This window comes from Sapajus apella, unplaced genomic scaffold (genome assembly GCF_009761245.1).
Source record: "Sapajus apella isolate SASKATOON/1434 unplaced genomic scaffold, GSC_monkey_1.0 scaffold45, whole genome shotgun sequence".
Lineage (NCBI taxonomy): Eukaryota > Metazoa > Chordata > Mammalia > Primates > Cebidae > Sapajus > Sapajus apella.
Genome location: NW_022436985.1, coordinates 15,099,217 through 15,123,637, shown reverse-complemented (window position 1 = coordinate 15,123,637; position 24,421 = coordinate 15,099,217). Strand labels below are relative to the sequence as shown.

Sequence of the window (24,421 nt, the reverse complement as noted above, 5' to 3'; positions counted from 1 at the left end):
CCTCTAGTCCTCTTTTCTGACTCAGCCCCTCCCGCACGCACCATGGTGATCAGTGTGAACCCAGTGGATTCCGACCAAATGTTCCTCTGTCTGGCAACCACAGGCCAAGGACAAGCATGAAGAATGTTTGGCAGCGAGGTGTGCTTGCTGCTCCCCCAACCAAAAAGTTACAGAACACATTCTTTTCAAGGATGTTGTTTTCACAACGTTTCTGGCTTAAATTGAAAAAAAAAAAAAGATAAAATTTAATAATACAGTATTCTTTCAAAATACCAAGAAACCCCCTTCAGTTCTCTAATTAGGGACTGCATCATTAAAGGCAGCCTGACCTAGTTCACAAACTCCAGTTTCAAGAGGTTTCTCCACACATTTTTATTCTTGCCAAATTGTTTTAAGTTGTTATGAATAACCCAAGACAGACTTTTGTTTTTCTTTGCAGCATACTCCAGGGCCTGGTTTTCTGACCTTCACTTGGTTCTTAAGCATAAATTCCAACCTAATTTTAATGAGTTGCCTTATCAAAATATAATTATTCATTCACTCCTTTTCAAGCACGTATGAGTACCTTTCACATGCCAGTTTCCTCCACGGCGTGGAGTATCGGAGTGGGTGCCTCCCTCTCTAGGGGCTCGCTGTTAACCGACTTCGCAAACTGGCAGCCCCCAGGCCACAACCAACCCATAGATTTTTTTTAAAAAGGATCTAACAATTAAACGGTTAAAAATAGGGAGTTTCGAATTTTAAAATCTCTTTTTCTGGCTTCTCCTGAAACATGGAAAGACCTGGCAACATCAGGCCAACTCACTTTCTTGTATGGCAACTCCCTTCCACTGAGACAGCTCCACGTGACACCCCTGTTCACCCCATACAGTAGTACACGCACTCTGAATCAGCCCTCTTCATTTATTAACTGCCTGTCCCCAATCTAAGGCCTTACCAGGGCTAACCTCCCGATTAGACACAGTAGGCACAGTACTGACATCCCACAATATGTTTTCTTCAAAAAGAGAAAAAGAGTAGAGTAATAAATACATAATCATGAATCTAGCCTAGATTATAGTTGTCTTTATACCAATACAGCTGTAAAATATGATTTGCTTTTTTTTTGAGACAGGGTCTTGATCTGTCACCCAGGCTGGAGTGCAGTGGTGCAATCGCAGCTCAGTGCAACCTCAGCCACCCTGGTTTAAGTGATTCTCCTGCCTCAGCCTCCTAAGTAGCTAGGATTACAGGCATGCACCACCATGCCCAGCTAATTTTTGTATTTTTAGTAGAGACAGGGTTTTGCCATGTTGGCCAGGCTGGTAGTTGTAAAATGATTTTTAATATATTTTTTATGGAGAAGGGGCCTATGAAGGCAAAAGTCATAATGCAACCCTGAGTACAAATGAATTACACCACTCACGACTTGGAAAATTGGTAATGAAAAGAGAAACAGACAGGCACAGTGGCTCATGTCTGTAATTCTAGCACTTTGGGAGGCCTAGGGGAGTGGATCACTTGAACCCCGGTTTGCGACCAGCTTGGGCAACTCAGTGAGACACCATCTCTACAAAAAAATTTTTTTCAAATTAGTTGGGTGTAGTGGTTCATGCCTGTAGTTGCAGCTACTCGGGAAGCTGAAGTGGAAGGATCACTTGAGCCCAGGAGATTGAGACTGCAGTGACTTGTAATTACGAACTCCAGCCTGGGTAACAGAGTGAGATGCTGTCCCAAAAAAGACAAAAATACAAAAAGAAAAAAGAAAAAAGTAAGTAATTATCCTGTCTTTTTGAGAACTAGAATCCATTCCTAGTTGACAAAGGAAAGATCTTCTTTTCAGAATGGTGCCACCTAATAATAAATGCAGATTAGAGGGGGAAATCAGCCTTCTGCAATCTCCAGTTGTGTCTGGCCGTTGACTGGCCCAACCCCCTCTGTAGGTCCAGGCACTCATTCCCCAACTACTGGGATTGCTGGTGCCTAACAGCTCACACCTGAGTCTCTCCTCCAACACTGTCCTGCCTGGAAAGCTGCACAGCCCAAGGCTTGCCTTCTCCCTGGCAGCAGCATGCATTCAATGGTTAGTTGATAAAGGGATACAAAATCTGGCCTTTTGCCTCAATTTGGAACATTTCCAAAGGGCCATCCAGGCCAGGCACAGTCACTCATGCCTGTAATCCCAGCACTTCAGGAAGCTGAGGTGAGAGGATCTCTTGGGCCTAGGAGTTCTAGGCCAACCTGGGCAAAATGGAGAGACACCATCTCTACAAATGATTAAAAAAAAAAAAAAAAAAAAAAAAAACCTGGGTATGGTAGCACATGCCTGTAGTCTCAGCTACTCAGGGAGGCTGAGGTAGGAGGATCTCTTGAGCCCAGGATTTCAAGGCTGCAGTGAGCTGCGACCACGCCACTGCATTCCAGTCTAGGTGACAAAGCAAGACCTCATCTTAAAACAGAAACAAACAAAACAAAACAAAAAACTCAAAGGACTGCGCAGTTTTGCAGCTCCGTGTACACACAGGCTGAGCCTCTGTTCCAGCTGCAGTTCAGCTTCTCCCTCTGCCCACTCCTGCTTCTCATTCCCCCACAGATATTTGCAAGCACAGTACTAGGTATGCCAGCACGCAAATCTCCATCTCAGAATCTGTTTCCCAGAAACCTTAAGACCCCAATAAATAAAGATTCAGGCAAGAATCACAATTGTATCCCCCTAAAATTCAAAAGTTGACGTCCTAACCTCCAGTGCCCCAGAATGTGAGTTGGCGTGGAGGTAGGGTCTTTACAGAGGTAACCAAGTTAAAATGAGGTCACGGGGGGAGGCAAGGGATGGCTGATCCAATGTGATTGCTGTCCTTGTAGGAAGAGGAAATTTGGACACAGATATGCACAAAGAGAAAACAATGTGAAGAGGCATAGGGAGAAGGCAATCTCTACAAGTGAAGGAGAGAGGCCTGAAACAGATCCTTCCCTCACAGCCCTTGGAGGGAGCTCCCCACACCAGGATCTTGGACTTCTAGCCTCCAGAGCTGTGTGACAACACATTTCTGTTGCTTAAGCCACCCCATCTGCAGTGCACTGTTACAGCAGCAAACTAATACAAATGCGAAGATCATTAGGTGAAAGGATTTGGGAGAAGTATCACCTCTTAAACTGCTTCCTAACTTCAAAGGGGAAAATAGAATCTTATCATGGAAGCGTCTGGAAACCACCACTTAACAAAGAGATGAAGCTTAACATCAGTAATACTGGAACACACCTCCACCCTTCTCTTTGCACAGTGGGGACAGTGGGTGGCACTAGTGTGCACTAGTTGCAGTGACAGCGCCTTATAGAACTCAGCAGTGTTTATTTAATACAATAAAAAGAGTCAACTTGTACCTCTGCAGAAGATTTACTTTGCAGAAGGTAAGGCTGACAGATCTTTTTCAGCACGATTTATTCTTTCATTCTTAAATCTTTTGTGAAAAATCTTAAATGATTTAACTTTCCTTTATATCTTCTTAACAGTATCAAATTTGAGGTAGAAGGAATTCTTTTCTCAAAAAGGGCTGCATCTTGATTATCTAGTTATGATAAAAAAATGTTAACAGTTTGTAGCCTCCTATGTCAGCACTAGAGTGGTTGGTTGTGAATATTAAAACCTACTACTATTTTTACTAAGTAATACGTAATTATTATGTTTTGATAAGATGGTATAGTTAGAAAAAATGTGAAAGATCACTTAATCCAAAGCTATTTATAAAAGGTATTCTCAGCCAGGCGTGATGGCTCACATCTGTAATCCCAGCCCTTTGGGAGACTGAAGCAGGCAAATCACCTGGGGTCAGGAATTCAAGACCAGCCTGGCCAACGTAGTGAAACGTAGGCACCTGTAATCTCAACTACTCAGGAGGCTGAGGCAGGAGAATTGCTTGAACCCAGGAAGCAGAGGTTGCAGTAAGCCGACATCACACCACTGCACTCCAGCCTGGGCTACAAGAGTGAAGCTCCATCTCAAAAAAACAAAACAAACGAAAAAGTATTCTCTCCTGTTGGTTTACCTTCACCTCAGAACTACAGGAACATTACACAGTGAAGAGCTATTTCTACCAGCTGTTTTAATAGCATATTGGTCCTGGCAATTTTTGGCACTGGGGCTCTCTGTTCCTTGTGCTGTCTTGTTTGTGAGGTTTATTTATTTAAAAAAAAATAACTAAGTGGAACTCTAAATATCAATGTGGATCCACACTAAGAAATTCTTTTCACAAATGCCTAAATTTCTAATTTCCATTCAAGTCTTTCAGAAAAACTTTTTCTTCTTGCTGGACAACAGAGAGCTTTTATTTTCTGCTTTCTTGTATACCTAAGAAGTATAAACACTGCATTTCAATGGACTGCACTACATACACTTTTGCTAAAAATTTTTCTGTAAACACAATAGCCTTGTTCAGTTTTGTTGTCGATCACCATAAGATGCACTGATGATATGTTTTCTGATATGTTTGATAAGAGTGGTGAAATAAAGCTTAAAATTTTTTAAAATTTAAAGTGGAGCAAGCAGGCTGATGATGACTACGAAGCACACAGCATCACTATTCAGGCATTTCAGGCATTCTTGCCAAACATGCTTAACTTCAACCTAAGCATGCCTGTAAGACTGACCTCCCAGTTAACAAAAAACAGAGGGAAGATGGAAACAATCGCACAAAAATGGGGGACATTCTACAGAAAACTAAAACAAAAAGTCAATGTCAAAGGTGAGGGTCTGTTCCAAAGACAATGAGAACAAATAACAATCAAATACAGTGTGATAACCTTGACCGGATCCTAGTTCAGAACAAAAAAACAACTATAAAAGATAGTCTGAGGACACATGAAATTTAAATATGGACAAGATATTAGATTAAGGTATGATAATATCCTTCTTTTTAGGGGATGCATATGGAATCATTTAGGTGTAAATGGCCACAACATCTGCAACTCACTTTTAAATGGCTGAGAAAAAATGTTATGGGTAGATAAAGCAAATATGGCAAATGTTAATAATTACTGAATCTAGCATTAGATATGTGCAGGTGTTTACTGTATTATTCTTTAAAATTCTGTATGTTTGCAAATGTACATAATAAAAGTCTGGGAAAACAAGTGTCTCTGAAAGTTGATGACAAATATTGAATGTCATCTTTCTCCTTTTAGATCTAACATTAACACCAACCACACAAATGTTAGAATCAGAACATAAATGGCCAGCATGAGAAAGCACAGGTTAAATCTTGCTTTGGGCCAGGCATGGTGGCTCACACCTGTAATTCCAGCAAGATGGGAGGTCAAGGCAGGAGGATTGCTGGAGCCCAGGAGTTTGAGGCCAGTCTGGGCAAGACGGTGAGACCCCCATCCTTAGAAAAAATAAATAAATAAAATAGATCTTGCTTTGTACAGGCTTTCTAATACCAAACTGATTAAACTTAAATACATGCAAACCTCCTCTTCCTGCCCACAAATAAGTAGGCCCTAGACTAAATGGGAAAGACAACATCAAATTAAAGTAATAATATAAAAAGATACACGTGGTAGCTGTGATTGGCTCTTCCCTAATGCTGAGTCTGTTTCCTCATCTGTAAAATGAGGAGAACAAAACAAAGCTGGAAGAACTGTTTATAGGATTAAAGATGAGGAATGTCAAATGCCTGCTAAGTGGTAGACGGGTGATATATACCTTAAGACGACTGTTGTTGGCCAGGTACAGTGGCTCACGCCTGTAATCCCAGCACTTTGGGAGGCCAAGAAGGGCAAATCATGAGGTCAGGAGATTGAGATCATCCTGGCTAACACAGTGAAACCCTTCTCTACTAAAAATACAAAGACTTAACCAGGCATAGTGGCACGTGTCTGTAATCCAGCTACTCAGGAGGCTGAGGCAGGAGGATGGCTTGAACCTGGGAAGCAGAGGTTGCAGTGAGCCCAGATCACGCCATTGCATTCCAGCCTGGGCGACAGAGTGAGATTCTGCCTCAAGAAAAAAAAAAAATCTGCTGTTGTTGTGCCTGTGAGCAGCGGTGCTTTCTAGTGGCAACAGGAAGACGCGAACCTAGACATTTTGGCCCCAGGGCCTGTCCACTGCCTCTGAGAGCAAGCAGAATATGGCATTTTGTTTTTCCTAATGAGCATAATAAAGGTAACTATTAATAAGAAACAATTTTCACTCTCTCTCGTGCAAAGACAATGGTGGGTATATGTTGATTATGTTTCAAATTGCACACTTAAATGCCAGCAAGTTTATCAACCTGATGATAGCCAGGAAGAATTCAGGAAGAGTTTTCTGAAGGCCAAATATAACAAAAAAGAAAAACCAAGTCAGAACAGTTTCAGAGTAAAGAGCCCAAAGTTTTCCTATAATCTATATCCTCGGAATACTTTGTTGCTTTAATAAATAACTGCCCTGAACTTCAGAAATAAACCTTTCCGGCTGACATGAAATGCAGATGGTGTTAGGCTTTCCTTGGGGTTAACAGGGCTCAAGGTACAGGCTCCTGATGTTTAGAATAAAATCTTGACTGAATTCAGTTCAAGCCCAAAGAAAGCACTGTCCACACTAACTTTCAGAGGGTAAAGGCCATACCTGAGTTTTATTTCCATTTCGCTATCAACCACTAACAGTACTGTACCCACACCTTCCATCTGTCTCACCAAGCAAATAAAAACGACAGCTATGGGTGGCATGAGTGTACCTTTTCTTCCATGTGTTACTGTAACAGCATTAGCTCACCCATGAACATTCTAAAACATGACACCTTCGAAAATAAAGCTCTGAACTGAGCCTGGTGGCTCACACCTGTAATCCTAGCACTCTGGGAAGCTAAGGCGGGCAGCTCATTGAAGGCCAGGAGTTTGAGACTAGCCTGGACAACATGATGAATCCCTACCTCTACAAAACATACAAAAATGAGCAAGGCATGGTGGCATGGGCCTGTAGTCCCAGCTCAGGAGGCTGAGGTGGGAGGATCACTTGAGCCCGGGAGGCCGAGGTTGCAGGGAGCCGAGATCATACCACCGTTCTCCAGCCTGGGTGTTGGGAGTGAAACCTGTCTCAAAAAGAAAAGAAAAGAAAAGAAAGCTCTAGAAAGCTCTGGGAAGATGTATTTGATTTTGGCCCAATCCCATAAGAAGCAGGATTTCAAGTGACAAGGTGAGTCACGGAACCTAAGTGAGGAAAAGCCACTTGGAGGGTCTCCACTGACAGGCCTCGGGGTCCCCAGAGGCTCTGTGTCAGCCCAGTAGAGGCTTCAACCTTCCAGAAGGCTCTTAAACAGAGGCACACCCAACAGCTTTTTGCTCCCAGCATGTCTGTTACTCAACAATAACCTTGGATTTTTACAGAAAGGTTAATTAGAACTTTATCAACTGGGCAAACTTGAGTCAGCTGGACACTGAGATTAAGACTAGTTATTTTCACTCCGCTTGTTAAGGAGGCAGCTGTTTATTTTTTTAAAAAAGAGACCTGCACAAAGTAATATAATGTACGTTGCAACCTAGAACACACACAAATATGACTAAAATAAACTTTTCATAAACAATATTTAATCCTTACTATACTCAATGCACTCATACTTTCTGTTCTATTTTATTACACTTTAAATGTTGGTCACGATCCAAACTGAAGCGTTCTACACCCCCTGTGAGGCCACAGTCTGCAGCGTGAGACGCGCTGGACTGGATAAAGCCTACGCTTCTTGGCACGTTCCCGTCTCAAACACAACTCTCTTCATCCTGTTCCTCTCCCCTGGAGCTGTCACAAAGCTGTCTTAATTGGTCAAGAAAAGGAGACACATCTGCTTTCTCCTCTACATTTTCTAAGTTCTGCAGGGTGCCTGTCAATTGCTGTCCAAGCTCATCCTGCAGAGTGGGGGCTGTCCCACCTCTAATGGAATGGAGCCTCTTTTTTAAATAATCATCACAGAATAATAGAGGTGTGCTACAGAAAAAGCCACCCCATCTCACATCTTGAGGCTCCTGGGTTCATATCTAAGTAAGGAGAGATTTCTCCATCAGAAAGGCCTATCAGATTCTGAATTCATTTCTCCTCCACTCAGGTTCAAATGAAACCCCAAACTTGACTTTAGGATGTAAGGATTTGGGTGTAACAATGATATTCAGTGGACAAGGCCTTGGTCCTGTACAACTGCACCACCTGCACTGTCTCTGGAAAAGGTCACTAAGGGATGCCATCTGCATAGAACACTGTACTGAGAGTAAGCATGCTCCTTAAAGGTGTGTGCCCTGACCTACCCTTGTGGAGTTAAATTTTCTTCCTTTTGTCTCCCAGAGACAGGTTTTGCTCCATGCTTTGGTTCTTTTGGTCTTTTTGAAGCAATGGCCTTTCCTGTCTTCTCCTTGGGACACTCCCATTGACAGGCAGTCAAAACTCTTCCAACTTCATAGTTAAATCCCTTACAACTGGTGTTTCCCTGGCTCTAGGAAAGTCTAACTTTTCTTGGTCTCCCCTTTCTGGCCTTCAGCCTTTTTGTTTTGTTTTGTTTTGTTTTGTTTTGCTTTTGCTTTACTTTTGCTTTTTTCAGACAGAGTTGCCCAGGCTGGAGTGCAGTGATGTGATCTCAGCTCACTGCAACCTCCACCTCTCAGGTTCAAGTGATTCTCGTGCCTCAGCCTCCAGAGTAGCTGGGATTACAGGTGCGCATTACCATGCCTGGCTTATTTTTATATTTTTAATAGAGACGGGATTCCACCATGTTGGCCAGACTGGTCTCAAACTCCCGACCTCAAGTGATCTGCCCGCTTTGGCCTCCTAAAGTGCTGGGATTACAAGCATGAGCCACCGTGCCTCGCCTCTGGGCTTGAGCCTGTGAATGAGCAAAATCAGTTCTTGTCTCCTCTGTATCTTTTTCCTGCCTTAAGTTAGTCTATAGGTTAGGCCATTTTAGAATTACATCCTGAATTCACTTCTGCAGGTCTTGGTTTTGTCTGTCTTTGTTTTCTTTAAACAAGTATTTTTTAGTTCTCACTATCTTCCCTTACATTGCAGGTTCCTCAGGGTTACCAAGTCAGGGTCTCTTCCTTCCCTTAGACAGTAGTCAGGGAGCCCATCAAGGCAGCTGTTCTCAAACTGGGTAGCACATTAGAATCACCTGGGGAGCTTTAAAGCCAGGCTGCTCTCAGACCATTTAAATCAAGACCTCTGGGGGTGGGGCCCAGCGTTGGTATTTTCAAATCTCTCCAGGTAACTACAAGATGCAGCCAAGCTTGAAACCCATTATTAGTCTCATTTACGGAATGTTTCCATGTCTAAGACACTTATCCAGCCAGTGAGACAGCAGAAGCTTCAACTTCCAGCATGAAGATCCTCACTCTCAAAGAGGACCCAACCTGTGCTCCAGCACTGGAAGTCTGGTCCCCGGGAGATTTTGTCACTGATGGCCAGACCCTTAGGGCACCAGGATTAACATGTCAAACAAAACTGGGGGTGGTGGCTCACATTTGCAATCCCAGCACTTTGGGAGGTCAAGATAAGAGGATTGCTTGAGCCGAGTCATTTGATACCTGCCTGAGGAACACAGTAAGATCCCCATCTCTACAAAATATTTAAAAATTTGCCAGGCATGGTGGTGCATGTGTATAGTTCCAGCTACTCAGGACGCTGAGGCAGAAGCATCAATTGAGCCTGAGAGTTCAAGGCTTTAATGAGCTATGAATGTACCATTGCACTCCAGCCTGGGTGACAGAGTGAAACCCTGTCTCTAATAATAATAATAATAAATAAGTTAAAAACAAAAATGTCATAAAAGGGTAAAACTGACCTTTGCAAAATTATGACAGTAAGATAATTCTGACATAGCTGATTCCGTCTTGCTTCTGACCTCCAACCTATCCTTGATCATTCCTGGTAGGCCAGGCTAACTTTGGGAGGAATTTAGTTTCTAGTTTTACCTTAAAGCAAAGATGATAATAGCTTTAGTTCCCAAAACTAAATTGCCTTTGTAAAACCAGTGAAAGATCACAAGGTTAGGATTATGAGAGGGGCCTGAATTCTGATAAGATAGGCATAGTTTCTACAATCTCTTACTGCTCAGGAGTCATGTGGCCAGAGGTCACAAGTATTCTGACTTCCCCAATTGCTCTTATAGATAACATCACTATTGTAGAACCTAAGATTGGTTTTTTGAAATATCTTTCAGACTGACCCCATTCAGACTCGTGACTCGTGACTCAACTGATGCTGTGGCCCCACCCAGAGGCAGACTCAGTGCACAAGGACCATTTGCCACACCCTGATTTCATCCTCAACAAATCAACAGCACCCATTCCCTAGCCCCTGACCACTGCTCACCAAATTGTCCATAAAAACCTTAACCTCCAAGCCTTCGGGGAGACCAACTTGAATGACAACTCCCATTCTCCCATGTGGCCTACCCTCACGTCAATTAAGCTCTTTCTCTACTGATACGCCATTGTCTCAGTGGATTGATTTTGTCTGTGCAGTGGGCAAGAAGAACCCTCCAGCCAATTACAGGAGAATAAAGAGCTACAGGCTGTGGTGACTCTGTCTCTCTGAAGTAGTCTGGAGGACTGCAAAGAGGACGTGATTTCTGACCTGGATTTTTAAGAAGGAATAGGAATTTTCCAGGCAGAGGAAAGGGATAAAGGTATAGAAGTGTTTGGAGAAAGGCCAGAAGTTCTGTGAGTGGCCAACCTCACCAATCTGCCTCACAAGTTAAAGAAGCCTTCTTTGACCCTCCAAAAGCTGAAATGGCAACACCCAAAATTAAAGACTCCAAGCCACCAAGAGGCATTCCAGGGGTTTGCGGTAAACTACAAAGTCTGTGACGACAAGTGGGTTGCTGAGAAGGTAGACAGATTTGTTTAGGGGTGGAAGGGTCAGGAAGGGTTTCCCCAGAAGGAAGGAGGGGCTGTACTGGGGTACAGGTGGAAGGCTGAGGACTTCTGGGGGAGGAGGGAGGCTGGTCCAAGGCTGGAGGCTGGGCTGGTGAGGATTACAGTCAATGACCCTTTCTTGTCTTTATACCTTGACTGACAAGCTCAGCTCTAAGCTTCCTGAGAGAAGCACTTAGCTCTGGATTTCACACTCCTCCAGCATCCCCCAGCTCTGCATCCCGTAGGTCTAGCAAAATAAAAGTTTGTCAACGGAATCATGAATATTTTTTAATTAATGGAAGGGGTGGAAGGAATATGTTTAAGAGAAAGAATTTTAAACATATCTTCTTGAACATGAAAGGTAGCAGAACATGCCACCCCAAAACATCCCTTTTTAGCATTAAGATTATTTTGAGCTGAAGGCAATTAAGCAGCAGCAGATACAAAAGAGCTCTTTGCCCTCCCCCTATTTGCCTAAAAGCAGAACATAAATCTGCAAATGTGTCTCTGCTCCACTCTCTATCAGGAAGGACAGAAGTGAATCACCAGAGATAACTCTAGACCCTTATCAACCCTGAGAGGCAGCAGAGGAGTCTGTACAACCAGCCTTCCCAAATAGCCTTATCTTCCATTAGTTCCCCCACATATTTACCTTCCCACAACTTGCTGCCTTAGAAACTCAAAGTCCTTTTCCTTTGCCATTGTCATTTCTCTAAAAATTTACTGTTCTTTTAATTTGCTATATAAGCCAAGGTGTAACCACCCCTTTGAGTTACTCATCTCTGAGTGCTCCCATGTGTATGTGCAATGTGTATGACGTACATGTTAATAAACTTGTTTGTTTCGCTTGCTAATCTGTCTTCTGTCAATCTTATTTACAGGACCCCAGCTGAAGAACCTGGGAAGATAAAGGGAAAAAAATCTCGTTCAAGTGATTCTCCTGCCTCAGCCTCCCAAGTAGCTGGGATTACAGGCACATGCCACCACACCAGCTAATTTTTTGTATTTTTAGTAGAGACGGGGTTTCGCCGTGTTAGCCAGGATGGTCTCGATCTCCTGACCTCGTGATCTACCCGCCTTGACCTCCCAAGGTGTATATATATATTTTTTTTCTCTCTTCTACAAACACAAAGAGCCCACTCTTTTGAACCACTGCTTCTTGCAGGGAAGGCTCCAATCAAGAGCCAACAGTCTCAAAACGAGTCGAAACTTCCTGCTTGGGGTGCACAGGAAACCCCCAGGCTCATCAACAACCATTCTGAAATGCACCACCCCATTAAGATATTTTAGTCTTTTTCAGTTCCTCTTTCATTTTCAACTCTGGGGCTCATATGCAGAGGACCAACAAAGTGTCATTCTCAAGAACAGAAAGCTGAGGGGTAGGGGCAGAGAGGATACAGCAGAACTCTCCCTGGTGACTTCTCCCTGTAGCCAGCTGGTTGTAGCTGGAAGCGGCAATTATTTTGCCTTTGTCAGGAATCCAAGGTACGGAACACAGCTGCTGGGCCAAGGCCTGGCACAGATCCAGCCTGGCTAGGACAGGGTTCAGGAGCCCACGGGGCCTGTGAGCACAGAGCAGGCCACTTGAAGAGAGCACCGGCTTCCCCTCCTTCCTCCATACTCCAGGGGTAACTTTCTCTGCAGCCTTCCTGCCTCGGGGCAATGAGACTTGCGGTGAGCCACTCCAGGACCAGGCTTGGCTGGGAGACTCCTGGGAACAGCCACCATCACAGTTGCAGCAATTAAGAGCGGCAACCAGATCCAGGGTGCAAAGTGCCCTGGGCTTGGATTCACATCCCAGTTCTGCTCTTGCAGCCTAAAAGCAGCAGAACGCTTATTTCACAGAGTATCTGCATCCCACATGGAGCTTGCCCAGGTGCTCAGAGGCAACATAGTTCTTATGAGGCTGGATTCTAGAGTTGAGAGCCCTGGACAGGAAGTCCCATCACACCCCACCCACTGAGACGGCAAGTGAGCTGGAGAGAATTCAGACCTCTGAAGTCAGCAGTCACACAAACACTGAACCCCAGACCTGCTCCCCATTCCTTTCCCTCCCCAGAGGTAGTAAAGTGACTTGAACTGCTACTCTTTTCTCATTTATACACTATTACGTTTTACTTTGTGAAAGGCAAGCTACCATCTGTTTGGGTCAGACCAAGGTACCTGCAGCCTTTGCTTCTTACCAACCCCAGAATTTCAACCACGAATGTGGTCATTAGAGCCCCTCTCTCTTTTTGCCCCACTTTCCTCCATCACCTCCATCTTTGTTCAAAGGTCGTTTTCTTCCAGGGAGGAAGATTCTTTTCTCTACTTTTCTATTATTTTTCTATTACTTTTTTTTTTTTTTTTGAGGCAGAGTCTTGCTCTGTCACAAAGGCTGGAGTGCAGTGGTGTGATCTCAGCTCACCGCAACCTCTGCCTCCTGAGTTCAAGCCATTCTCCTGCCTCAGCCTCCCAAGTAGCTCGGACTACAGCTACATGCCTGGCTAACTTTTGTATTTTTTAGATGGGGTTTCACCATGTTGGCCAGACCTGTCTTGAGGAACTCCTTACCTCAAGTGATCCGCCTACCTTAGCCTCCCAAAGTGCTGGGATTATAGGCATAAACCGCCTGGCCACCTATTACTTCCAAAATCATCTGCTGTCTTGGATCCACTCACTCAGGTGGGTTCTGTGCCCACTATGCATTTAACACTTGCTAGCCTCCGTCTTCTCATTGGCTTGCATCTTTCTCTAATGGAAACAGCCCTACCCATCAGATCCTGCTAAAAGCCAGCCCTTGTGAGGGAAGCTCCTCTCACTGGTTCTTGATAGCCATGCAAGCTGGCCGCTCTAGGTAGAAAGGAAAGGACAGCAACCCAGGGACAGAGCTCAGGCAAAAAAGTGGAATATGGGGTGCTAAGAAAGGAAGAGCTTCCAGATCCTCTACCTCCGTGGTTCTCAAAAATGTCGTTCCCACACCAGACAGGAAGCATCAGCACCACCTGGAACTTGCTAGAAATGCTATTTTTGTCACTACCCTTCTAGGAGAAAGAGGAGGTAGAGTGGTTCCCAAATCACTGATGCTGCTGATGATAATGGCTAACATTCTTGGACCAGCCACCGTCCTAGGGACTTACTAACACATTTAATCATCACAACAAACCTATGAGGCGGTAAGCCCTATTCATATTTCTGAAATTTTACAAATGAGGAAACTGAGAAGCAAAGTGGTTAAGTCACTGGGTGTACTCACACAGTAAATGGCAGGGCGACAAGACAGCAGGTCAAGGCTCTGCGTGCACACAGCCCACACCCCACCAGCACGCACTCCCCACCTCACTCTTCACTCCAGCCTTGGTCTCTGTCACATCAGCCCCCTCCCCAGAGCGCAGGCAAGCTAGGCCTGCTTCTCTGTTACGATGTACAGAGCACATGGCCCAGAGCCTGCACTCTGGGCCAACTGCTTGGGTTTGAAGCTTGCTTCTCCCACGTAGTGAGCCTGGAGAAGTTACCCTCTCTGCCTGTTTCCTTGGCTATAAAATGAGGATAAAAGCTGTACCCACCTACTTCCTAGGGTGGTTGTGAAGACTAAATGGGTTAACACGCCCGAGTGTGCCTGATACACATCATGTGCTCAGTAAATGTTACCTTATTATCTTGAAGCCTTCTAATGTGCGGAGGGGGGAAAAAAGTAAGAAAAATACGGGAAAGAGAAGAGAGGGAAGAAAGAATTCAGAAACAACAGCCTGAGAATTCTGTAACAATTTCTCCAGTAAAAACTCATGAAGGTCCCCGCTCCATTCTCCCCTCTGCTCGGGAATCACATGCTCATGAAGCCTCTGTGGGTGCCTGAATGGGGGCCATGGGAATCTCCCCACTCTGGGTCTCGGGAACATGGTTGATGAAAGCAGAGGTGTTGACCCAGGTCTGCCACCTTTGACTCCAAACTGCCTGATGTAAGCAGAAAAGCTATGTCAAAGTACAGAGACTCAGGTGTCTTTGGGGCTGCAAAGGGGCAAACCGGGGCAAGACCTACAAGATTTAGTGCCCTGCTTGCACAGGTGCAAGGACAAAAAGAAAGACGGCCGCTATTAAATACAATGAAGGCTGTGCCTAAAGCCTTAAGAACATCTAGCTACTTGGAGGAAATGTAAGACTATATTTTATTAAGATTACTGTTGCTGTTAAAGGTACATAACACAGCAAAAATCACCATCAGAGAATGACAAGCTTATGGGGCAAGAAGGATTAGACCGGAAGAAGGAAGCCTAGGGCTGCGGAAATGTGGTGCTGCCTTGATGGAGGCGGAAATGCTTACCAGCAGAAAGGACTCAACACTTTGCTTCTTTCCTCTATCCTATACTGGCTTCCCTCACTTCCAAAAAAACCCAAACCAAACAAAACAATCCAAGCATCAGATCCAAGTAGATAAAGCTCCGTCATCAGATGAGCCAACCAGATGGTTAACCCAACATGATTTTCCCCGACATCCACCCAAAGCTCTTGGTAATCACACTTTTCCTCTAAGTATCATCAGGAGGAAATGTGTGTAGCTCCAAGATGCAGTTTTTGTACTATTCTGGCTTGTGTTTAAGATATGCACAACTGTGAGAAACCACATAATGGAGATATAAGGGTTTACCTTTTTTCTGTCCTTGATGAATGACAATATATGATACAGCCTTTAAAATTGTGTTTTTACATGCACACACATGTTTATTGCAGCACTGTTCACAATAGCAAAGACTTGGAACCAACCCAAATGCCCATCAATGATACACTGGATAAAGAAAATGTGATGGCTGGGTGTGGTGGCTCACGCCTGTAATCCCAACACTTTGGGAGGCCAAGGCGGGTGGGATCACCTGAGGTCAGGAGTTTGAGACCAGCCTGGCCAACATGGTGAAACCCTATCTCTACTAAAAATACAAAAAATTAGCTGGGCATGTTGGTGTGCACCTGTAATCCCAGCTACTTGGGAGGTTGAGGCAGGAGAATCACTTGAACCCGGGAGGTGGAGGTTGCAGTGAGCCAAGATTGCACCATTGCACACCAGCTGAGCAACAAGAGTGAAGCTCCATCTCAAAAAAAAAAAAGAAACAAAGAAAGAAAATAAAGCAAATATACACCAAGGAATACTATGCAGCCATAAAAAGGATGAGTTCATGTCTCTTGCAGGGACACGGATAAAGCTGGAAACCATCATTCTCAACAAACTGACACAAGAAAAGAAAACCAAACACCACATGTTCTCACTCATAAGTGGGTGTTGAACAATGAGAACACATGGACACAGGGAGGGGAACATCATACACCAGGGCCTGCTGGGGGATGGGGGCTAGGGGAGGGATAGCAGGGGATGGGGGTTATCGGGGGGATGGGGGTTATCGGAGGGACAGCATTAGGAGAAATACCTAATGTAGATGATGGGTTGATAGGTGCAGAAAACCACCATGGCACGTGTACACCTATGTAACAAACCTGCATGTTCTGCACATGTACCCCAGAACTTAAAGTATAATAAAAATAAAAGTTGCGTTTTTAACCAATTTTGTAATAAGAGATAAATATAAAACATCAAAGCAACAGAAAAATCAAATTAACTTCTCACCCTGCCATGTAACAGATTTTCTCCTTTTAGCTTTATTGTTGCTTGGGCTTTTTTAAAAAAACAAAAACAAACCTATAGTCAATATTTATAAAGTTGAACTCAACTTTTTTTTTTTTTTTTTTTTTGAGACAGGGCCTCACTTTATTGCCCAGGCTGGAGTGCGGTGGCACGATCTCAGCTCACTGTAACCTCTGCCTCCTGGGCTCAAGCAGAGGCAGTTTAACTTGGGAATTCTCATTCTTCAGCTTCCCAAGTAAACTGGGATTACAGGTGAATGCCACCACACCCAGCTAATTTTTTTGTATCTTTTTTTAGTAGAGATGGGATTTCATCATGTTGTCCAGGCTGGTCTCGAACCCCTGAGCTCAGGCAGTCCATCCGCCTCAGCCTCTCAAAATGCTGGGATTACAGGCGTAAACCACCATGCCCAGCCTAAGCTCAACTATTTTTCATCTATCATTGCAGGTCCTCAAAAAAGTGTCACTTTGATCAACATGGTTTTGTTATAATGTTGGTAAGATTTTTAAAAATTGATTCTCAGCCAGGGCCACTGTCTGTGCAGTTTGCAAGTTCTCCCCATGTCTGTGTGGGTTTTCTCTGAGTACTCTGGTTTCCTCCCACATCCCAAAGATGTGCATTGTGCAATCAGTTGACTGGCGTGTCAACAGGGTCCACATCTAAGCAACCGTGTGTGTTTGAGTGTGTGGACCCTGTAGTGGGATGGTGTCCTGTCCAGGGTTGTTCACCACCTTGTGCCTTGAGTTGCTGGGGATAGGCTCCGGCTACCTCCCACCCTGAAGTGGAATAAGCGGGTTGCAAAATAAATGAATACAAATGACAGTAAAATAAAAATGTGTAAAATACAAGAAACTCCTACAGATAAACGACAACAAACGATGCAGTGTGAAAGCGCTCGAGGAGCCACCACATTCCTCACTGCTCGTTTTTCACCTGCACGGTAGGAGAAGGGACTCCTGACAATGTTCTCATGGCAAACACTTATTCCTTGACTTACCCACCACCACATGACTGCTGTCACTCACTGGTTCACCAGAAATTGGGTAAAAAATTATCTTACTTGTTTTTATTAATCTTTCTGAAATGTATGTATTGCTCACATTTATTTCAATTTTTAATAGAAGTGTTTTGGGTCTTAATCTAGAAGTTTGGTGATGTTTTTGTGACTAGAAGTACATCGTAGGAACTTAGCTCTGTATTTATATCAATTAGCCTGTGGTTAAACTGGATCCATCATCCATCATTTCACTTCAAGTCACAGTTTCCAAGAACCTGTCAATGATGTTAAGTGAGGACTTACTGTATTTTATATAAACCTATTTGTTTTTATAACATACAAATTTATCATTCTTGACCAGGCACTTGACTCAGGCCTGTAATCCCAGAACTTTGGGACCCAAATCCCAGACCAAGGTGGGCAGATCACTTGAGCCCAGGAGTTTGAGATCAGCATGGGCAACACAGCAAAATCCCATCTCTACAAAAAGTATTTAAAAATTAGCAGGGCATGGTGGTGTACACTGTGGTCCCTGCTACACTGGAGGCTAAGGCGCGGGGATCTCTTGAGCCTGGGAGGCGAGAGTTGCAGTGAGACGAGATTGTGCCTCTGCACTCCAGCCTGGGTGATGGAGCGAAACCCTGTCTCACAAAATATGTATCATTCTTAATAGTAATATTACACCATACTTCTGGGGTTTCTTTCTGAGACAAGGTCTTGCTCTGTTGCCCAGGCTGGAGTGCAGTGGTGACCTCAGCTCACTGTAGCCTTGACCTCCTGGGCTGAAGCAGTCTTCCCACCACAGCCTGCTGAGTAGCTGGAACTATAGGTGCATGCCACCATGCCCAGCTAATTTTTTTTAAAATTTTTCTAGACACGGGGTCTTGCCATGTTGCCCAGGCTGGTCTCGAACTCCTGGGCCCAAGTGATCCGTCAGCCTTTCAAAGTGCTAGGATTACAGGCATGAGCCACCATGCTGAACCATAGTTTGTTTTTAATTTTTTAAAATAATTTTTAGGATTTTTTTTTCTATTTTTGTTTCTCCAGGATGTAGTCTCAAACATATACTAGCTCAAAAGATGTGATGTTTCATGGTTTATTACACTTTGCCATGTTGCTTTCCAGAAATATTGTACTAATTTATGTTAGTATAAGGATATAACTTTCTCAAAAGCCTTGCCAGATTTTGATTTTATAATTATAATTTGCCAGTTTAACGGCATTGCATGGTTTTGTGTTTTAACTTCTTATAATTACTAAGGAGGTTGGGTCCTTTTCCAAGGATTTATTTTCTATTTGTATTGCCTCTTGTATGAACAACATGTTCAGATTTTGACCGTTTATGCACTAGAAACAGTATTGTCCTTGTGGATTTCACTGCATTCTCCAGATATTCTGGATGTTCATTTTTTTTCATTCATTCTATTTATCACAATTTCCCTCTAAGTCACTTTGACTAAAGAAAGTCTTGCTCAGTGGATGCAGCTCCCACTCAGACAGATCATCAATTCAGCCCAGATTCCTGCTGCCCCATTTTCTGGTGGCTGCACACTATATAATCCCCTCATACATTTTCCTGAAGACAGCCTGATTTTTAAGTTCCCCAGCTCCCTAATGAACTGTATTCCGAATTTGTCAAATATACCCAGCAATTATTCAATATTGTATCATGTGCTACCAGAAAAAACTCAGAGATACTATTTTCATGCTTGCCTTTCTGGCCATCTCTTATTGATATTGTGTCTTTCTGTCAAGGCAGGGTTGCATGTTGTGATCTGAAAGCATTTTACAACTACTGGATCAAACTCTGAAAAGAGAAAAAAACAAAGTCAAGCTGATATCAATGGCACAGTGAGGCAGGAGGGCTAGGGGGCAAAAAAGGTCATGGAGAAGATTAATCTAAACAAAATTTAAATATTTAAAACATATTACAGATTGGACCCGAGGTCAATCTAATTAGCCAAAAACAAAATCTGCTATCTAGGACTATATCTACCTTTTGCAGGTATCACTCAAATTGTAAAACAAAAACAAAAAATAAGAGCTGTACAAAATACTTAATAAATGTATTCTGTAAGCCTCACATAAAATACTTGATTTAAAAGAACCAAAAGATTTCTACCTTAAAAAAGGTTATCACTGTCTGTTTCATGGCTTTTGTTTATCTATTCATTTATTTATTTGCCTATAAGAAGGACACCCCAGCATGCTTGCTCTCTTTCTCGATTCTTTCCTACTCTCCAGCTTAGGCTATCAAGCCACTCACTCATTCCTTCTGCCCTTCCATACCTACTCTTCGCTCCCTCACCTTAGCCAACTTCTGACCACAGCTTTGGTCTCTGGAGAGGATCCTGGTAGACCATAGAGCAGCTACCCCCCACAGCTACATATCCAACTGGTGAAAGGGAACATTTCTCCATTGCGGTCAATACGACTACACAGCAGTTCCAAGTTATAGCTGCCAAAAGCCCCTATTATTACTACAGTTGGCACTTTTGAGTACTCAGGCTATGTCATGACCCAAAAAAGCACTTTCTGTGTCTTACCTCATTTCATCTTCACCAAACCCACTTTACAGATCAGGCAAAATGGAGTTTAGAAACTCAGCCAAGATCACCCAGCTAGTAATAACAGAGCTCAGTGAGGACTGATACTACAACATATGGCCTCTCAGAGGATGGGCAAATGTTTTGATGATTTGTAGCAAATTGTAATTTTTCCCCCAAGTGTGATTTTTAAAATATAATCATTAAAAAATAATAATCTCACCCCTACTATTTGAGGGCTGACTCTTATCGGGGCCAAATGCAAAAAGCTTCACTCTGTGATTTCCCAGGCAAATAGCACTAAGTGCCTGCTGTTGTCCTTGCTGATTCTTCCACATGCAAATCATTTCCCTCTCAACACTGGTAAGACATTTGTAGTCACGCCAGGGGAAGGAGGTGGGGATGCAACAGGTAGAGGTCCTGGCCTGGAAGTTGAGAGGACTCTATTTTAGCTCCATTCCCACCAGGAACTCAACTCTCGGGATCATAGGTTCCTCACGATCAAATGGAAACCAGTGGATGATACGGTTTCTAACATCCTCTCCAGCTTTAAATTTCCAGCAATTTATGAAGCCTGGTAATGCCCACATACTGGTGCCAGCAGTGTGGGTGCAGCACCCCCTGCCGGCAACCTCCACGCACTGCCCTGGAGGGAGGTCGTGGCTAGTAAAGCCTCACTCCGCCTGCTGGTCATGTGCGGGCATGGCCCCAGCCAAGGCACAGGGATTCACATGCCCCAAACTCACCCCAACCCTGCTCTAAAGTATCTATTACCACGTGTGTGCTGAAAGAAATGCACTAGGATTCAGATGGGCCAAGGCTTGGAAGAGGACAAGAGGATTACAGAGTAATTTGGGAAGTACGTAGAGTCAGGTGCAGCTAGACAGGCTTCTGCTTAGCCAGGCTTCATGATCATGAAAAGCCACAATGAAAACTTGATAATTTTTTTAGCACAGAACATTCTCTTAAAGAGAGGAATATATCTGTTCTCTGAAAGTAGAAAATAAATTCTTCCATGGACTTGATGTGTTTAAAATGTAAGGCGAGCATAGGTCCCGACCCCTCTCCCTCCCCGTGTGAGCTTATCTGCTTCAACAATCTACAGCCAGAGCCTGCTCACCTCTGCAGGCTCAACACCAGCCCCGGGCACTTCATGTCTCAGCAATCTGATCTGCCCTTCAAATGTCACCAGCCTCCAACTCCATTCCTGCTGGGGGCATCTGATGGGAAACATGGGTCCTTTCAACTTAAACTTGAGATAAACACACATAAAGCATCCACCGCCTAAGGACTTTAGCAGTGATTTTTTAAAATGAAAACCCTGAGCTTTGAATGTGCTGCCCAAAGCAGGGCAGAGACATGGAGGAAATAATCGTTTTGATTCCCTCGCTTCTCTCACTCACCTCTTCCAGAAACTGGGAACCTGAAGACGAGGTGGTTCTGCTGGCACCCAGCACCTCGCCTTGCTATTACTCACCTTCCCTAGGAGCACAAAAGTCAGAGGGGAGAAAGGATGGGAGTGGAAGGCGTGCCCAGTGGGGCAGGTGGACGGGGAGGACGTCAGGCTGGATTTGGGCATTATGGAGCCAGTGTCAGCCAACATCTCACAGTGTGGCTTTAGCCAGCTCCCAAGGGGGAATCCAATCTATAGTGAAGTTCATTTTCACGATAAGCTTTGGAGGGTCTCATTCACCCAACACAGACAGACATACTGACTTACTCTTAACTTCCTTAATGAAAGCACCTGCCTGGCCTGGAACCCTAGTCCCTAAATTAAAGACTCCCAGTTCCCATTCTGTGATTTATCCTTTGGAGTGCTTTTCCAAGGTCAGCCGCAGTTGGCTCTACTTTCTCTCCTTCCTCCTCTCAACTCTGGATCTTTCTTTTCTCTTCCTTCTACCCTTCCAAATGTAAGCCAAAGCAACATGGAGACAACTTCTAATTGTTCCCCTAATCCTTTACCCTAATTCTTCCCCTAATCCTTTACCCTAAATCTGCTCAGAAAGTCTAGAGCCAGAACTGACAGAGGCAGAATTCTGTGTTGTGAACTATAGGGGAGAGCGAAAGACTAAGACTAAGGTAGAGTCTCTTTTCCTAATTCTTTTTTATTTTATTATTTTGAGACAGGGCCTCACTTTGTCACCCAGGCTGGAGCACAGTGGTGCAACCACGGCTCACTGCAGCCTCTGCCTTCCAGGCCCAAGTGATCCTCCCACCTGAGCCTCACAAGTAGCTGGGACTATAGGCATGTGCCACCACATCCAGCTAATTTTTTTTTTTTTTTTTTTTTTGGTAGAGACACAGTTTTGCCATATTGCCTAGGCTGGTCTCAAATTCCTGGGCCCAAGTAATCTGCCTGCCTTTGCTCCCAAAGTGCTGGGATTACAGGCACGAACCACTGTGCCCAGCCTGTTTTCCCACTTCTTATATCTGGTATCTGGGCTGGTCTTGTGATTTTGTTTGGCTGACAGAATGTATGAAAGTGATGCTGTGTGACTTTCAGAGCCTGGGCCTCGAGAGGCCTTGGAGCTTCCACTTGTGTCCCTTGAAATACTGCCATGCTTGTCCTGAAAAGACACCAATGTCACCTACCAGGGAATGAGAAGCATGAGAAAGAAAACCAAGGCGCCCAACCAACCGTCAGTGCCAACCACCAGCTGTGTGAGTGACGGCAGCTGCACGGCCAGCCCAGGTGAGACCAGCAGAGGAGCTGACCAGCCAGCAAAGGATCATGAGAAATAGTCTATCAGTGTTGTCTTAAACCACTCCATTTCTGGCTGGTAGGCAGCAATAAAGAACTAAAACACACACTTTTGCCCTTTTCTCTATTGTTGATGTAACAAGATATTAGAATGGGACTCTTTCTGCCTCCATTTCAATTGAGGCGCCAATATGATAGATATCAGATACCCACACGACTGTGAAACATAACCCCTTACACAGAATTCACAAAGGAAATTATTGAGACCCGGCTCTGTCACTCTTAGATGCCTCCTCCAGATCAAGGATATAAAAAGGGGTCAGAGTGGGGGTGGGCAGATAGGTGAAGAGCTTTTGTGGGGGGAGCTGTTAATGTCCCCCTTTAAATCTCCCAAAGAAAGATGGGCAAGAGTTATATCTTCTTCATTCCCAGCCCAGTCAGGCAGCTTGCATGGACCACTTGGAGAGCTTTAGAGTAGTTTCACTATAGCTGGAACCAGCAGAACCTGTGGACCAAACGTGGCCACTCAGAAGAGAGAGCTGGTGTGAGGTCACATTGGATCCTGTCTCACAGGGCAACCTACTAGAGGGGCAGAGAGACCCCAGCAGCAAGAAGACAGAGATGGGCATAGGATTGCTGGGGTCTTAGAAATCAATCTCCAGGTACCACCTGAAATAAAGATGCATCTTTCTGACTGGGCATGGTGCCTCATGCCTTTAATCCCAGCACTTTGGGAGGCTGAAGTGGGTGGATCACTTGAGACCAGGAGTTTGAGACCAGCCTGGCCAACATGGCAAAACCCCCCTCTCTACTAAAAATACAAAAATTAGCTCAGCATGGTGGCACATGCCTATAATCCCAGCTACTCAGGTGGCTGAGGCATGAGAATCACTCCAACCTGAAAGGCAGAAGTTGCAGTGAGCTGAGATTGTGCCACTGCACTCCAGCGAGACTCTGTCTCAAAAAAAAAAAAAAAAATGCATCTTTCAATGTCCAGACAATTACAGGCAAGAGATCACCAGTGATGGGGGTCTTTGAAGAGCCCACCACAATGCCTAACACATCAGACAATGGCCAGGCTCAGGGAGTGGAAAGCCAATCCTTCTAATTTTCTTAACCCTAACTCGCTACCTACCCCCCCAATCCTGGGGACAGAAAGACACATAGAAAGAGAGAAGCTATAGAGAGACTCCTACCTAGCCCCTAGCCCTTCCCACTGAGACTCCCAGTTGGATCCAGGCCTGAGATGAGGAAGGGGACGACAAACATTAAATCGAGTTCAAAGGTTGGATTCTCAGCTTGGGCTGGTCATTCTAATTCCTGAATTGAGACTGAGCTTATAAGCTAGAGTGACAGGAGGACAGTCTAATTCCTAAAAATGATTGAGGCCAGGCTCAGTGGCTTACACCTGCAATCCCAGCATTTTGGGAGGCTGAGGCGGGAGGACTGCTTGAAATCGAGTTAAAAGACCAGCCTGGGCAACACAGTGAGACCCCCATATCTACAAAAAATTATTAAAAAATTAGTGGGGTATAGTGGCTCCTACCTGTAGTTCCAGCTACTCAGGAGGCTGAGGCAGGAGGATCTCTCAAGCCCAGAAGGATTTAGAAATAAATCCTCCATGATTATGCCACTGTACTCCAGCCTATGAAAGCTCACCTTTATCCCACCTCTAGCTTCTTGCTGCTGGGGTCTCTCTGCCCCTCTAGTAGGTTGTC

The 24,421-nt window shown here is 44.3% G+C and overlaps 1 protein-coding gene across 1 annotated transcript in view; it reads right to left on the bottom strand.

Annotated features, from left to right (window-relative positions):
• SCD5 (stearoyl-CoA desaturase 5) overlaps positions 1 to 24,421 on the bottom strand; it is a 171,579-nt gene that overhangs the window by 95,381 nt on the left and 51,777 nt on the right. The gene's annotated exons all lie outside the window — the stretch shown is intronic.